Raw genomic sequence first — 15,932 nt, 5'->3', positions numbered from 1 at the left:
ATTACCCCAATAAACTTAATAAAAAATAAAAAAAGATTGTCTACATGACAACAAATATGTGATTTAAGTCCTCCTTTATCCACTTGTGACATCAGTGTGGGAAAGTTCTTAAACTTTTCTTTTCTTCTTTAGTAGGTAATAGTTTTGTTTTCATTAACTGCTTCCTGTGGTCAAGATCTGCATATTTTCTTGGAATTTGCAAACAGCATGCCTAGTTTAAATTATACAGAAATACAGAAACCATAAATATTAGCAGCCTTGAGATCTCCTGATTAGTACACCTTTTCCCACTATATTCTTCTCCCTCTCTAGGAAAGTTCTAGATCATTAACTTATCAAGACTATAAGCTAGAGCCATCTATTAAATCTAAGATTATAAATCCATAATAAAAGGATCAGATTTTTTTTTTAATCCTGTCATTTTTATTGCTTAGTCTATTTGTACTTCTCCATAGGGAATGTAATGGTATTTTCAAATATTGAACTTTTGAAATAGTTCCCAGTGAATTAATTGGAATGCTTCAGTCACTGAAAGGCACTACATTATGTAATATTTGAAGTATATTAACTCTTTTCAGTCTCGGTATACCAGAATTTCCAGTCATTTTAACAAAAAAAAAAAAAAAAAGGAAGAAAGAAACCAGGTTCCATAAGTGAATAGTGAAAAGTAGATAGAAGTTTTGACTGAATCTAAAAACCTCAAAATATCTCTGAGTATTTACCACAAGAATTGTGGAGCATCCTATGTAGGTGCATCCTATGTAGCGGACTGGTACATTTTACTATGACATACCTACCCCTTAGCTTTATGACCTGTACTAATTTCTTTGGTCTGCTGTAACAAAGTGCCACATATCAGGTGGCTTTGCGTGTGTGTCTTTATTTTCTTTTTAATTAAAAAAAATTCAATTACAGTTGACATTTATTGTTATATTATTTTAGCTGTACAACATAGTAGTTAAATACTTACATAATTTACAAAGTGATCCCCCAATAAATCTAGAACCCACCCGCTGCCATACATAGTTATTACAATATTATTGATTAAAACAACAGAAATTTATTGTCTCATAGTTCCAGAGACTAGAAGTCTGAAACCAAGGTGTCAGCAGTATTGGTTCCTTCTGGAGGCTCTGTGGGAGAATCTATTTTGTGTCTCTCTCCTAGCTTTTGGCAGATGCCAGTAGTGTTCTGTGTTTCTTGACTTGTAGATGTATCACTCCAGTCTCTGTCTGTCATGAAATGCTGTTCTCTCGCTGTATCTGTCTCTTTCTGTCTTTAAATTTCCCTCCTCTTATAAGGGCACCAGTGATTGGATTATAGATCTCGTCTTACTCCTGTATAACCTTCTGTCAACTCTACAAAGACCTTATTTTCAAATAAGGCCACATTCACTGGTACTGGGGATGAGGTACATAACTTTCTGGGGACACAGTTCAATTCATAACACTGCACCTGCTTACATTAAAATCAATATGACAGTGAACATCTGAATGAGAAGTAAAATCTTCAGTCCCAAGGTGAGAAGTTTGCTGTACTAAAATCTGAACATTCAAAAGCCTGCACATTTGAGTTTTTTATATTACTGGTGGCTTCTAGAAAAATTACACTATTAGACAAATATGTAGACAGGTCTCTTGCAGATATTAAAAGAGGAGTCTTCTCTGAAAATAAGCTGTGGCCTCAGTGCTGAATCTTTAAGTCTAGCTTACCAAGTCTTGAAGAGGAAATCCTCATGTACATATAAAGCTACTTTTAAAAGTGGACCTTATTTAAAGTTTTTGTTGTTTTTTTCTACCTGTCTTAGGGACATAAGAGCTTACTCATTTTAGCTGTCTCCCTTGAAAGAAATATTTCTTCATCACTGGGGAAATTATGAGATCCTGATGTGTTTATAGAGTTTGTATTTATGAAGCAATATAAGTTTATAGATAAGAAAAAAAATTGAATACAAATATTTCATTGTAACATAGTGAGGAGAGCAAACTCTGGCCAATTTAATCTTAAGGGTATATGTACATATGATAGAAGTGGTATAGTAAACAAGTACAATTTCAGGGTCATGTTTCTTTCTAATCTTAACCACAAAATGGTGGGAAAAAAATGGGTATTTTGAGAAATTGAGTAAAATAGCTGACACTGCTCTTGTTTTTCTGTAAGTAAAATATAGTAAATTATAAACTGAATTTCTAGGTTTCTGCTGAGTAAGAGTGGGATTTGTATATTTCTCTGTATCACTGGGATTTATTTTGGTCTAATCATATGATGCAACCTGGGTCTTCCATCTAGTACTACCTGGCAGTGTAGATGCCATGTGTTGTCAATGTAGACAATAGGCAGTTCAGACAGTAGATGATCAAAAAATACTGAATAAATAAATGGTCTAGTAAATAAAGGTGTAGCATTCACTTCTGTTGTAATCCCTAGGCCTTTTAGAACTGGTATGGTCATATGGGATGATTTAATTTTGTTCTGTTTAGAGCCATAAAATAACTTCTCACCTATCTTTCTTACCTGAGGATGCTTTTTCATGTCCACAAACATGTCTTTTGCTGATTTATTCTAATTTGCATAGATTTTAATTAGTACTCCATACGAATAGGTAACTTAAGTGAAGGTTTATTAGATTTAACTCACTCAGCTAAGACTTATTGATTGCTAATGATGTATAGGCACTGTTCAAAACACTGTGGATATAATACAGATATGGTTTCTTTTCTCGTGGTTATTACTCTCTAATAGGTGTGACAGAGATTAAGTAAATGAACATACTGTTTTACAAGAATGTGGAATTACAAATTGCGATTAATTGTTATGAATGGGAAGAAGAGAGTTCTATGAGAGAACATTAATTAGGTTGTGAATGGGTAGAAATGCATGGTTTCTGAAAGTTTAGAAGCTGAGACTTAAAGGATGCGAAGGAAATACCACGTGAAAATTGAGGAGAATATGTTTTATGCAAAGGGAATTGCACATTTTAAGATCCTGAAGAAGAGAAAAAGTTGAAAATATTTGAGAGACTTAAATCTGTTATAGCTAGAATGTTGTAATCTGTGGAAATGGAAGTAAGGATGACAAAAAGTGACATCATAAAGGTAAGGAATTGTCACATCATGTAGAACCTCATAGGAGAGTTCTAATCAAATAAGTATTATGATGTAATTCATATACGTACATGTATTATATATATACACATATATGTATGTATATATATATAATACATGTATATATATAATATACATATTATATATAAAAGGTGTTAATAAATTTTGTATATATATATAAAATACATTATTTTTGAAATAATTTTAGACTTACAGAAGTGTTGCAAGAATAGCACAGAGTTCCTGTATACCCTTCACCCAACTTCTGTTAATGAAGACTCTAGTTAAAAGACTATTGTAGTATTTTAAACAAATGATGAAGGTGACACAGAATAAGCTGTTGTTGGAGGTAAGATAAATAGCACTTCCCTCAAATTAACCTACTATGTTTCAGACACTGTGTTTGGTGCTGGAAACACAGTAATGACCAAGAGAGACACGGTTCTTGCCTTCAAGATTCTTATAGTCTAGTGGACTTGAAAATATATCAGACATGGGGTGATGAGAGAGTAGTGTAATGAAAGTCTTTCAGGTTTCAGACTTGAAAAATTGAGTGAGAAAAAGATGTCATTTACTGAAGTGGGCATTTCAATTATCTACTGTTCTATAACAACCAATCCCCCCAAATTTAGCTGCTTAAAAACAATCTTTTATTATATCTTATAATGCTGAGAGTTGCTGGGTGGTTTTGCTACTGCACATGATTTCGGCTGTGGTCATTCATGCAGTTGCATTCAACTGAGAGCTTGGCTAAGCCTGGAACACTCATCATATCCTCACTCATATTTCTGGGGCCTTGGTGCTGGCCTTTGTCAGAAGCACCTCATTTATCCTCTACATGGCTTCTCTTTTCACATATTGTATTATTCACTTATTTAGTCCAACTTCTTAGTGACTCTCTTCTAAGACAAGCAGAGATATGAGGCCTCTTAAAAAATAGGCCTGGAGTGGGCATCATTTTCACCATATTTTCTTTGTAAAAGCATGTCACAAGGCAAGCTCAAATTCAGGAAGAAAGGAAATCGATTCTACCTCTCAAAAGGAGAAACTACATGTACTTAATTCTTGGTGACAATTTTGGAAACTACTGTTGTGGAAAAGTCTGGAAGGAAATTTGGATTATAAATCACAAGATCAAATGAGAGGTCAAGATATTAGAGCTATGGAGATCCTAAGAGAGCTTCTGGTCTATTATCATTGTTTTTCACATGAGTAAATTCAAACCCAGAGAAGAAAAGTGACATTAAGGTCCTCCAACTAATTTGTATATGAAATCTGAGGTACAGTTATACCATGTCAGCCAGTGTTTTTTATACCACACTCCTGCTATCTCTTTATATAACAAAATATGATCTACTCTTGGATTTTTCTCTTTTTTGATATTTTCAAGCTAACATTTGAAGGAAACATAACTTGTTTTCCAGATTTCCTCATGAGTAGAAAAATAAGTAAATGGAACATCATCTTAGGAAACCAAGAAAGAAATTGGGTTCTGGCATTGTTTTATTTCTTTTGCCTATATCCCAAATGGATTCATGTTGTCCTTACTCTATTTGTCAAGAGAAAGAGTTATTTGAATTTTAATGCCTCATATATTCTGTAAATTATAAATATCAACATTCGACTCTACTATTTTAATCTTTTCAACAGTGTATAATATTCAGTGTCTGCCATTTTACATCTTCTCTTATTTACAGCATCAGTGAATGATGAAAAAGAGATAGAATGAACATCAAATCAAAATATACAATACTGAGAAGATCAAAATAATGTATCATGAGACTTCTTTTTAAAGCATAGATTACTCAGGATAATTCTGTCTGATAACTTTCACCTTTACCACTCTCTGCTACTATATACACACAACAGGAACATCTGACTTAAAGACTGTGCATGTGATGATAGTGTAGAATGCAGAAATGAACAATGTAATAACTAAAGTTGCACTAATTTTTTAGTTCATTTGAGAAGGAATTTTACTACGTATGGGCATTCTCTAGATTCATTTCAAAAATAGGGTTGATGGTTCTGTATTCATCAAACTTAGTCTTGAAGTCTTCTTACGGATCTATAATTATTTCAATTTTCTAAAATTTTAATTAAAAATTTAATTTTAATTCATTTTAATGTTAATATTGAAAAAAACAGAGTGACATCAGAAACATAGTGGAGTGAGAAATGTTCCAAGATCTCTTTCCTGGAAACAATAATAAGCTGAACATCTAAAACTCAAATAAAAATACCAAAACAGCACATCTGAGTGTGGGATCTGCGCATAAGAGCTACCACAGGTCAGAACCCCAGTTGTTGGGTGGTGGACTGGGAGAAACAAAGAAGCTGCCTCTCATAGCTGGATCTCCCTGTAAGAGGAAAGGGGAAGGGAAAAGATGCAACAAGTTCCCTGTACAACCATGGCTGGGAGAGCTGGGAGCTCAACATGGCCAGTGGCAATGCCCAGTCATCAGGACAGAAAGCAGAGAAGTATGGACAGCAGAGAAGCGGGGATGGCAGAAACAACAGATGATTTTTACCAGCTGCGGTTGCAAAACCAAGGATGAACCACAGACTCCATTCCCTAAGCCAGAGGGACCCTCCCCCCCATATATCAGACTGAATACTGAGCCTAAGGGAAATCTGAGCAAAAGCTACCAAAACAGTCGCTAACATTGACAAGGACTGAGACTGAGGATAGCAAGAGTGATTAAACAACTATAGGGAAAAAAATAGGCATTATTAAAGCTTTATATAAAGCAGGGATCCAAGCAGCTTAGACTCCACCTACTAGAAACCAAAATAAAAGCACCTTTGCAACAGGCTAAAGAGAGACCTTTATAAAATAAATCTTCTTTCTGGAAAAAAAACAGAATACACTTCCATTAATGCCCAGGAGGCGAAATAGTCCATTAAACACCATGAACAACCAAGGTGAAAAGGCATCTCAGAAAGAAAGAGAAAAATCTCCAGAAAATAAACTTACAGACATAGAAATATGCGACTTAAATGATAGAGAATTCAGGATGGTACTTCGGAAAAAACTCAGTGAGTTCCGAAATGATTCATATCAACAATTGCAGGAATTGTAAAAACAACTTGATGAGCAGAATGAGTTCTTTAGCAAGGAGATTGCAACCCTCAAAAAGAACAGAATAGATCTTCTGGAGATAAAAACGAAAAACAAAAAAAACAAAAAACAAACAAACAAAAAAACACTGCAAGAGTTGAAAAATGAAATAGAAATAGAGTCGACCAAATGGAGGAAAGTATCAATGATATCGAAGACAGAAATCTAGAAACAAATCAGAAGGAAGAAGAGAGAAAATGAAGAATGAAAAATAATGAAAGAGAAATACAAGAACTAGATGATACCATCATGAGAGGAAACATAAGAATAATGGGCATTCTTGATGGGGATGAAAAGAAACAGGGATTAGAAAGCATTTTCAGAGAAATAGTTGATGAGAATTTCCCAAATCTAAGGAATGAGCTGGAGCTTGGAATTCAAGAAGTCAACAGAACACCCAATTATTTCAACCCAAAAAGGCCTTTACCAAGAAATATTGTATTAAAGTTATCAAAAATCAGCAACAAAGACAGAATTCTCAGAGCAACCAGAAAGAAGAAAATGGTAACTTATAAAGGGAAACCCATTAGATTATCCTTGTATTTCTCAACACAAATCTTATAAGCCAGAAAGGAGTGGAATCAAATATTGAAACTATTAACTGAAAGGAACTACCAGCCAAAAATAGTGTATCCAGCTAAATAAGCTCTCCTTTAAATATGAAGGAGATATAAAGACCTTTCCAGACATGCAAAGATTGAGAGAATTCTCTACTAGAAGGCCTGCACTACAGGAAATAAAGTAGTCGACTTACCAAAAACAAAATGACAAAAAAAAAAATACATATAGGAATAAGGTGACTATCAGGCAAATAGAAGCAGAGGAGTTCAACCCTTACTAGGAACAGGGCATTATAAGCTTAAACATTAAGAAGAAATTTGCTATAGCAAGAAAGTAATGAATATTCAGCATACATAGGGACAAATTGAGACAGCAATGACTGAAAACGGGAGAATTCAAAGATTCAAATTCACAAAGGGGAATGGAGATAAGGCATGTGCAGAAGAAAATGGGTGACTGTATATATACAACTATTCTTTTCATATTCGTAATGGTAACCACAAGCCAAAGATTCAGAACTGATGTATATAACATGAAACAAGAAGAACCAGAGGCAAAACCAACAAAAGTCAACCAAAATAAAGAGACCAGAAACACAAGGACAAGGAAACGATGGAAACAGCGAGCTACCAGAAAGCAAAAGATAAAATGACTATAAGAACACCTCGTATTACAATAATCACACTAAATGTAAATGGGCTGAACTCACCAATAAAAAGGCAGAGAGTTTCAGAATGGATCGAAAAACAAAACCCAACCATAAGCTGCATCCAGGAGGTACATCTCAGTTCCAAAGAGAAATATACACTCAAAGTGAAAGAGTAGAAAATGGTATTTCAAACAAATGGCATTCAGAGAAAAGCGGGAATAGTGGTACTAATATCAGAAGAAATAGACTTCAAAATAAAAAAGGTAAAGAAAGATACTGAGGGACACTTTATAATGATAAAGGGAATCATGCACCAAGAAAATATAACACATTAATATCTATGCTCCCAATCAGGGTGCTTTGAAGTATGTAAAGCAATTACTAACAGAAATAAAGGGAGAAACAGACCAAAAGACTATTGTAGCAGGGGACCTAAATACACCACTGTCAGATATGGACATATTATCCAAACCGAAAATCAATAGGTAAGTAACATCCTTAAATGACACATTAGACCAACTGGACATAATTAACATATACAGAGCCTTTCATCTCTAAACAGCTGTTTATACATTCTTCTCTAGTGCACTTGGAACATTCTCAAGGATTGAGCATATTCTAGAACAAAGAGTGATCTTCAACAAATATAAGAGGTTTGAAATCATCTCAACCATATTCCTGGATCATAATGCTTTGAAACTAGAGATCACCTGCAAAACGAAAGCAGGAAGAGCCGCAAGTACATGGAGATTAAACAACATGCTACTGAAGAATAACTGGGTCAGAAGAGAAGTAAAGAGAAAGATCAAGGGATACATAGAAACAAATGATAATAATAGTATAACATATCAAAACTTTGGGGACACGGCAAAAGCGGTCATAAGAGGAAAATTCATATCATTACAGGGTTATCTCCAAAAACAAGAACAAGTCCAAATAAATAACCTAATGCTTCATCTTAAAAAAAAAAAAAAAACTATAAAAGGAAGAACAAATGAAGCCTAAGTCAGTAGAAGGAAAGAAATAATCAAAATTTGAGCAGAAATTAATGAAATTGAGAAAAAATATAGAAAAAATAAAAAGAAACAGGAGCTGGTTATTTGAGAAGATTACTAAAATTGAGAAACCACTGGCTAGACTCACTAAAGAAAAAAGAGAAAGGACACAAATAAACAAAGTCAGTGATGAAAGGAAATGATGACAGACACTGTAGAAATACAAAGGATCATACAAGAATACTATGAAAAAGTATGTAACATCAAATTTAGTAACCTAGAAGAAATGAACCAGCGCTTAGAGAAATACGACCTTCCTAGACTGAATCAAGAAGAACTGGAAAATCAAAATAGAGCAATCAGAAGTATGGGAATTGAAACAATCATCAAAAACCTACCAAAAAGTAAAAGTCCGGGACCAAATGGCTTCACTCCTCAATTCTACCTAACATTCAGATTTAATTCTCCTCAAACTCTTCCAAAAAATCAAAAAAGGAGGCAATACTTCCCAACTCATTTTATGAGGCCAATATTACCCTGCTACTAAAACCTGGTAAAGATAACAGAAAAAAAGAAAATTATAGACTGATATCTCTCATGAACACAGATACAAATATCCTAAACAAGATACTAGCAAACCAAATACAGCAACATATTAAAAAAGATTATACACCACGATCAAGTGGGCTTCATCCCAGAGGCACAGGGATGGTCCAACATACGCAAATTGGTATAGCCACTATGAAAAACATTATGGCGTTTCTCAAAAAACTAAGAATTGATCTACCATATGATCCAGCAATCCCTCTACTGGGTATTTACTCCAAAGACTTGAAAACTCGTATCAGAAAAGATATTTGCACACCAATGTTCATAGCAGCTTTATTCATAGTGGCCAGGACATGGAAACAACCAAAGTGTCCTGTGATGGTGGATTAGCTAAAGAAGCTGTGGTACATATATACAATGGAATATTACTGACTCATAAAAGAGCTGAAATACTGCCATTTGTGACAACATAGATGGACCTCAAGATAATCATGCTAAGCCAAATAAGCCAGACATGAAAAGTTGAAAATCACACGACATCACTTATATGTGGGATATAAACCTAAAAACAACAAATGAGCAGGACAAACAAACAGAGACTCATGGACATGGACAATAGATAAGTGATTACCAGAGGGTGGAGGGATGGAAGAGGGGGAAGGTAGACAGGGTAAAGGGGTCAAATATGTGGTGACAGAAAGAAATCTAACTGTGTGAGGTGAACACAGTATAAATATATATCTGACTTACTGTTAAAGTGTACAGCTGAAACTTATTGGATTTTGTTAATGAATGTCATTATAAAAAATAAATTAATTAATTAAAAAAATTTTTGAAAAGGAAAAATCATTTAGCACATACTTAAGAGAAGCACAGGTTATCAATCCAAAATAGTATTAGGATTTTACAAAAGTTAAGAGTCATTACCTATTTCAGTTGCATTTCTCTTTTAGTAGTGGAATCATTTCTACAAAAGCAATTTATAGCTGAAACCAAATGTGAAAATATTTTAAGGGGAACGAACTTTGGTGAAAGAGGAGATTCCTAATGTGGTTCCAGTCCCATTGGTGTACAGCCACTACCGTAGTTCTCATAGGAGTCTGCAAAGCGGAAACCTCTGTTCTATTGAAATGTACTGCTCCCTGAAAAAGCCAATGACCCTCTATAAAGCTAACTTTCATTATTTTTCCCAAAAGAAGGGTGAAACCCAGTTGCTCCCTGATTGCAGGAGAGGGGGGTATTTTTTTTTCATTTCTTCTAGATTCCATATAGCAAACTTGACAGTACTAGGCCAACAGTAAGATTCCATCCAATACTTGGGACTACCTTCAACATTAAGGTCTTTTTCAGAGATCATATTGCTAAGATTAGGAGAAATAACTGATTTCTAAAACAATATCAAAAGCTAATGACAACCCTAAGCTATAGATATGGGGCTATGTTATTTACATCACTTAGCTTTATTCACCAAGCCTTTTCTCTTTCACTAAAATTAATGCAAACGCGTGTTTGAATTTTGCATTGCCTCTATACTGCTAGTTGTATATCATAAAGTTTACTTCAAGTAGCTAATGTTTGTCAGCTCTGAAAAGTAATTCCTCAGTAGATGCCCTTAGGTTTCAGAAATTGGAAATAATAGTAGTGGAGTCACCCATAGAAGGTCCCTAAGGGGCTGGCATAAAAGGAAAAAAAAAAGAAATTGTTTCTTTACTATTGACTTATAAAAAGGAAGAAATGTGAACTTTCCCATTCCTCTCTGTGTCCAACACTTGGAAATTTATTCATTGGTCAAACACCAGTGCTTACAGAATCATTCTCAAAGCAGTGGGGGAATATATTGACTAGTAACTACCAACTAAGTGACAGTAGATCTACAGACCAGTAATTAGAAAATTATGTTCTGTAAAGCAAAGAACACTTCTCTAAGTATTAAGAGACAAAGAATATAGTCCTAGTTGTGTCACAAAAAGGGTTAGTGATACTAGATTAGTAATTTTACCACAATAACTCATATTTCTCTTTGTAATTCACAAAATGGGGACTAATCATACAATTATTATACATTTATTTACCACTTGCTGTATCTCAGGCACAGTTCTAAGCCTTGGAGGTACAGCAGTAAACAAGACCAACAAAGTCCTTGCCTTCATGGTGCTTACATTTTAGTTTGGGAAAGACACAATTATTAGATAAACAAATGTATAAGATGTTCACAGATTCTATTAAGTTCTATGAAGGAAAAGAATAAGATAATATGATATGAATTCACTGAGGGAGAATACTTCTTAAAAAGTGATCAAAGAAGACTTCACTGAAGAGGTGACATTTAGGATGAGAACTGAAGAAAATGAATGAGCCAACCACGGTAAAAGCTCAAGGAACTTATGACAAAAAATCAGCCTTTCATTGTCCAACTTCAGGATTATAAACTGGGAGAATGACTGTGGGCATAGACTAGAGAGATGATTAGCCTTTTAACAACTGGGCCTCATTACTAGCCTCTGGCTAACAGAAAAAAAAAACAACAGAATTTTCTTATGAATTAACATGTTTGAACATATATAAATCATGTTTTATTTCATAAAGTAAGACATGTAAGCACATACTCATGTTTGTGTGCTATGCCTTTGAGTTCTACTGACAGTGAGCAGTGAGCTAGTAACCTATTAAGAGATTTTAAAGGGTGAAGATCAATGATAAGATGAATTTTCTAGCCAAAGAATAGACAAATTGCTCTGTTATCCAGTTGACCTTATTGTCTCTAAAAGCAACTGGAACTTGATGTCAAAAATCATAGCATAGTGGTTCCCACTAGTCCAGTAAGATACACTTACAAAGTTTTGTAATCAAATTTTGTAATCAGTTTAGTTTTTGAAAGGCTTCATATCCTCTCCCCATCTTGAATTTTATAGTGAATATTGGCCTAGCAAAGTCTCTGCAATATTATGTAATAAAGAATTGGATTGAGTTTTGATGAATCCATCATTTCCTAAACACATTTCACCATGGAATAATTTGTGTGGAAATGTGTGTGTTTGTGTATATGTGTGTGCATATGATGCATACATTTGTGTACATATATACATTATACCCAGTGACATCTCACTGAGTACATTTTACAAAAAACTAGATCTGATTATTGGTAACTTATATGAATGGACTCTATCTTTGGTAACACTGAACTTTTACTCCGTGTGCTAGATAGAATAATGCTCTCTTAAAAGATGTCCATATCCTAATCTCTTAAACCTGAGAGTGTGTTACCTAACATGACAAAGGGATATTAAAATTGCTGCTGGAACTGTTACCAAAGTTACAGCAAGACTGAAGCTGTATTGACCTGGCAGCCATTGTTTCCCTGAGACTCTGTTCCATCAAACCCACAATTTGCCCCAGATGGCTTGTTAACAGATAACCACCACTGCCATGCCCTTCCCCCAGGTCTCCTAATCCACATTGATAATGAACTTTGTCTAGCACAGGGCAGGCACTGCATGGAAATCAGTGGCATGCAGACCTCCACTGCCTGTAAGAGTTGTAATAGTGCATCTGGGGAGTGCAGGACTCTGAGAGACCACCCAAGATGGCAGCTGGACTCACTGTGTCTGTGACTACAGCAGGAATGCCCGGGCACAGAAGTTGCAGCAAAACTGAGGCCAAATCGGCCTGATGGCTCTTGTCTCCCTGAGATCCTGCTTCATCCAAGCCACAAAGTTCATGAGCCCATTGACAAACAGCCTTCCCCGCCCTGCCCTTCTCTGGGGTTACACATTCTGTACAGACAACAGACTTTGGCTAGAGTAATGAGTGCATCTTAGGGAAAACAGTTATGGGCAGACCACTTCTGCCTGGATGAGCTACAATATCTCTTGGGGGGGGGGGATCGCAGGGGTCTGTGGACCCACCCCAGGTGGCACCTTATCTCCGTGTGATCTGTGACTACTGTGGGAAGGCACAGGCACAGAAATTGTAGAAAACTGAGGTTGTATTGGCCTGACAGCCCTTGACTACCTGAGATCCTGCCCCATCCAGTCCACAAAGTGCCTGCAGCATGTTGACAGGCAGCTGCCCCTGCCCTGCCACTAGCTGGGGTGGCACATTCTGCATACTCAACAGACTTTGGCCAGTGATGTGAGCAAAGTTCAGGGAACACAATGATGAAAAGATCACTGCTGCCAGCATGAGATACAGTATCGTTTGGGCAGTTCACAGGGGTTTTGTGGGCCCATCAGAGATGGCAGTAGGTCTCCCAGTGATATGTGACTTTCGCGGGAGCCCGCAGTACCAAAGCTGGCAGTAAATCTGGTGCTATATAAACCTGATGGTCCCATGCCTCACTGGGACAACACTCCAACTAACCAACAAATTACTTGTGGCAAGCCTGCTCCCAGGCAACTGAGTCCTATCTTGTGCTTTCCTTTGGTCATGAATTAGCAGTAAAAAATAGCACTCAGTTCATATGGCCCACACAAAGCCCATTCACTCAGGAGAAACTTTTGATGGCAGGCTACAAACTCAAGCCACATACCTCAGTAATTCTTAAACAGAGCTCAGGTGTTTGCAGGCCCGAGATGGACAGCAGCTGACCTTGCTACAATCAGAAATTTGTACAAGGAGCCACAGAGACAGCACTGGCATGTAAGCTGATATTGCAGTGACAGGGGGAAATTTACTCTATAGACCCAGGAGATTCCCGGGTTCCCTGTACCACCCAACACGCATATCACCTAGAGGCTCATCTAGTTTCAGAGACTTATGGGCAACTGAAAGGCAGTGTCAGACCTGAAAGAACACTGGTCCTTCTGCTAAACTTCCCTAGTTCAGGGATGGGGGATAACTGGACTGCTGCCTACAGCATTGTCTTTTCTACATACCTATAGATCCAGCATAGGCAACAAAGAGCTGCAGATTACTTTGTAGTTCCCACCAGGTAGCCCTGAGCAATCAAATGCAGTGCTGACCTTGGCCTACTGGGGAGCCCCTCCCAAGGGACCACAAAACCAAAATATCCAAAGGCTGTCACCAGACCACAATGGAGCAACTCCTGACTAGCCCCATTAGTGGTACATACAAAGGGTGGTTGCAACAAGTACACAAGCCTGCTAGGGCAAATCCCATTCAGTGAGGTCAGCCCCACACAGCAACTCTTATCCAGTAGGTGCAGCCAATTCCCACAATTAGTTAGCCTGAGTATTAATCCCAACCACTGATGTACTAACAACAATAAAGTCTTGGCGACAACAGAAGGTCACACACAACCCACACAGAAATCATGTCCAGAAGCCCCAGCATAGGGGATCAGGGAGAGTGTGCCACTGGGCCACACAGGACATCTTCCACATTAGGCCATCTGACCAAGGCCGAGAGATGAAACAAACATTCTTGACACATAGAAATGAACACAAAGAGGCTAATAAAATGAGAAAACAAAGAAACATGCCACAAATAAAATAACAGGAAAAAACTCCAGAAAATAAGCTAAATGAAATGGAGGCAAGCAACCCACCAGAGGCAGAGTTCAAAATAATGGTTATAAAGATTCTCAATGAACTTATGGGGAGAATGGATGAGCTCAATTAGAACCTCAACAGAGAGATAATAAGCATAAAAAAAGATGTAGAAACCATTTAAAAAAAAAACAGACAGAAATGAAGAATACAATAACTGAAATGAAAAATACACTAGAAGAATTCAACTATAGATGGAATGAAACAGAAGATCAAATCAGTGAACTGAAAGACAATGTAGCAGAAAACACCCAATCTGAACAACCAAAAGAAAGAAATTGAAAAAATGAGGATAGGTTAAGAGACCTCTGGGACAACATGAAACATAACAATATCCTCATCGTAGGAGTACCCAAAGGAGAAGAGCAAGAGCAAGAGATTGAGAAAATTTTAAGAAATAATAACAGAAAATTTCCCTAACCTGGCAAAGGAATTAGACATACACATCCAGGAAGCACAAAGAGTCCCAAACAAGAGGAATTCAAACAGTCCCATACCAGGACACATCATAATTAAAATGCCAAAATTCAAAAACAGAGAATCTTAAAAGCAGCAAAAGAAAGGCAGCTAGTTACTTACAAGAGTACCCCTAGAAGAATGTCTGCTGATTTTTCAATGGAAACTTTTCAGGCCAGAATGGACTGGCAAGAAATATTCAAAGTTATGAAAAACAAGAATCTACAACCTTACTCTACACAGCAAGGCTTACGATTAAAATAGAAGGTAAGATAAAGGGCTTTCCAGAGAGGAAAAAGTTTAAGGAATTCATCATCAACAAGCCAGTATTACAAGAAATGTTAAAGGGACTTCTGTAAGAAAAGAGGGAGTAAAAAAAAATAAAGAAAGAAAGAAAAAAGAAAAACTACATACGAATAATAAAATGGCAGTAACTATGTACTTATCAATAATCATTTTAAAAGTAAATGGATTAAATGCTTTAATCAAAAGACATATGGTAGCCAAACTGATAAGAAAACAAGCCCTATGAATATGCTGTCTATAAGACACTTCAAATCAATGACACTCAGACTGAAAGTAAAGGAATGGAAAAAGATATTTCAAACAAATGGAAATTAAAAAAAAGAAGACCTGAGTAGCAATACTTATATAAACAAAATAGAGTTTTAAAGAAAGGCTATAATAAGAGACAAAGAAGGGTATTGCATAGTGATAAAGGGGTCGATAAATCAAGAGGACATAACCTTAGTAAATATATACACACCCAACACAGGGACACCTACATACATAAAGCAATTATTGACTGACATTAAAAGGAGCATTTAACAGTAATACACTCACAGTAGGAGGCTTTAACACTCCATTGACAACAATGGACAGATCTTCCAGCCAAAAAAACAAAAAATCGACAAGGAAATAATGGGCCTAAAAGATGCACTAGATCAGATGGATTTAATAGATATTTTCAGAGTATTTCACCCAAAAGCA

The 15,932-nt window shown here is 36.2% G+C and overlaps 1 protein-coding gene across 1 annotated transcript in view; it reads left to right on the top strand.

Annotated features, from left to right (window-relative positions):
- The window catches only part of IL1RAPL2 (interleukin 1 receptor accessory protein like 2), a 1,186,660-nt gene that overhangs the window by 893,497 nt on the left and 277,231 nt on the right, over positions 1–15,932 (top strand). The gene's annotated exons all lie outside the window — the stretch shown is intronic.

This window comes from Pteropus vampyrus, unplaced genomic scaffold, assembly GCF_000151845.1.
Source record: "Pteropus vampyrus isolate Shadow unplaced genomic scaffold, Pvam_2.0 Scaffold419, whole genome shotgun sequence".
In the NCBI taxonomy this organism is placed as follows: Eukaryota; Metazoa; Chordata; class Mammalia; order Chiroptera; family Pteropodidae; genus Pteropus; species Pteropus vampyrus.
The sequence above is the reverse complement of the archived record's forward strand: the minus strand, read 5'-3'. Positions and strand labels throughout refer to the sequence as shown.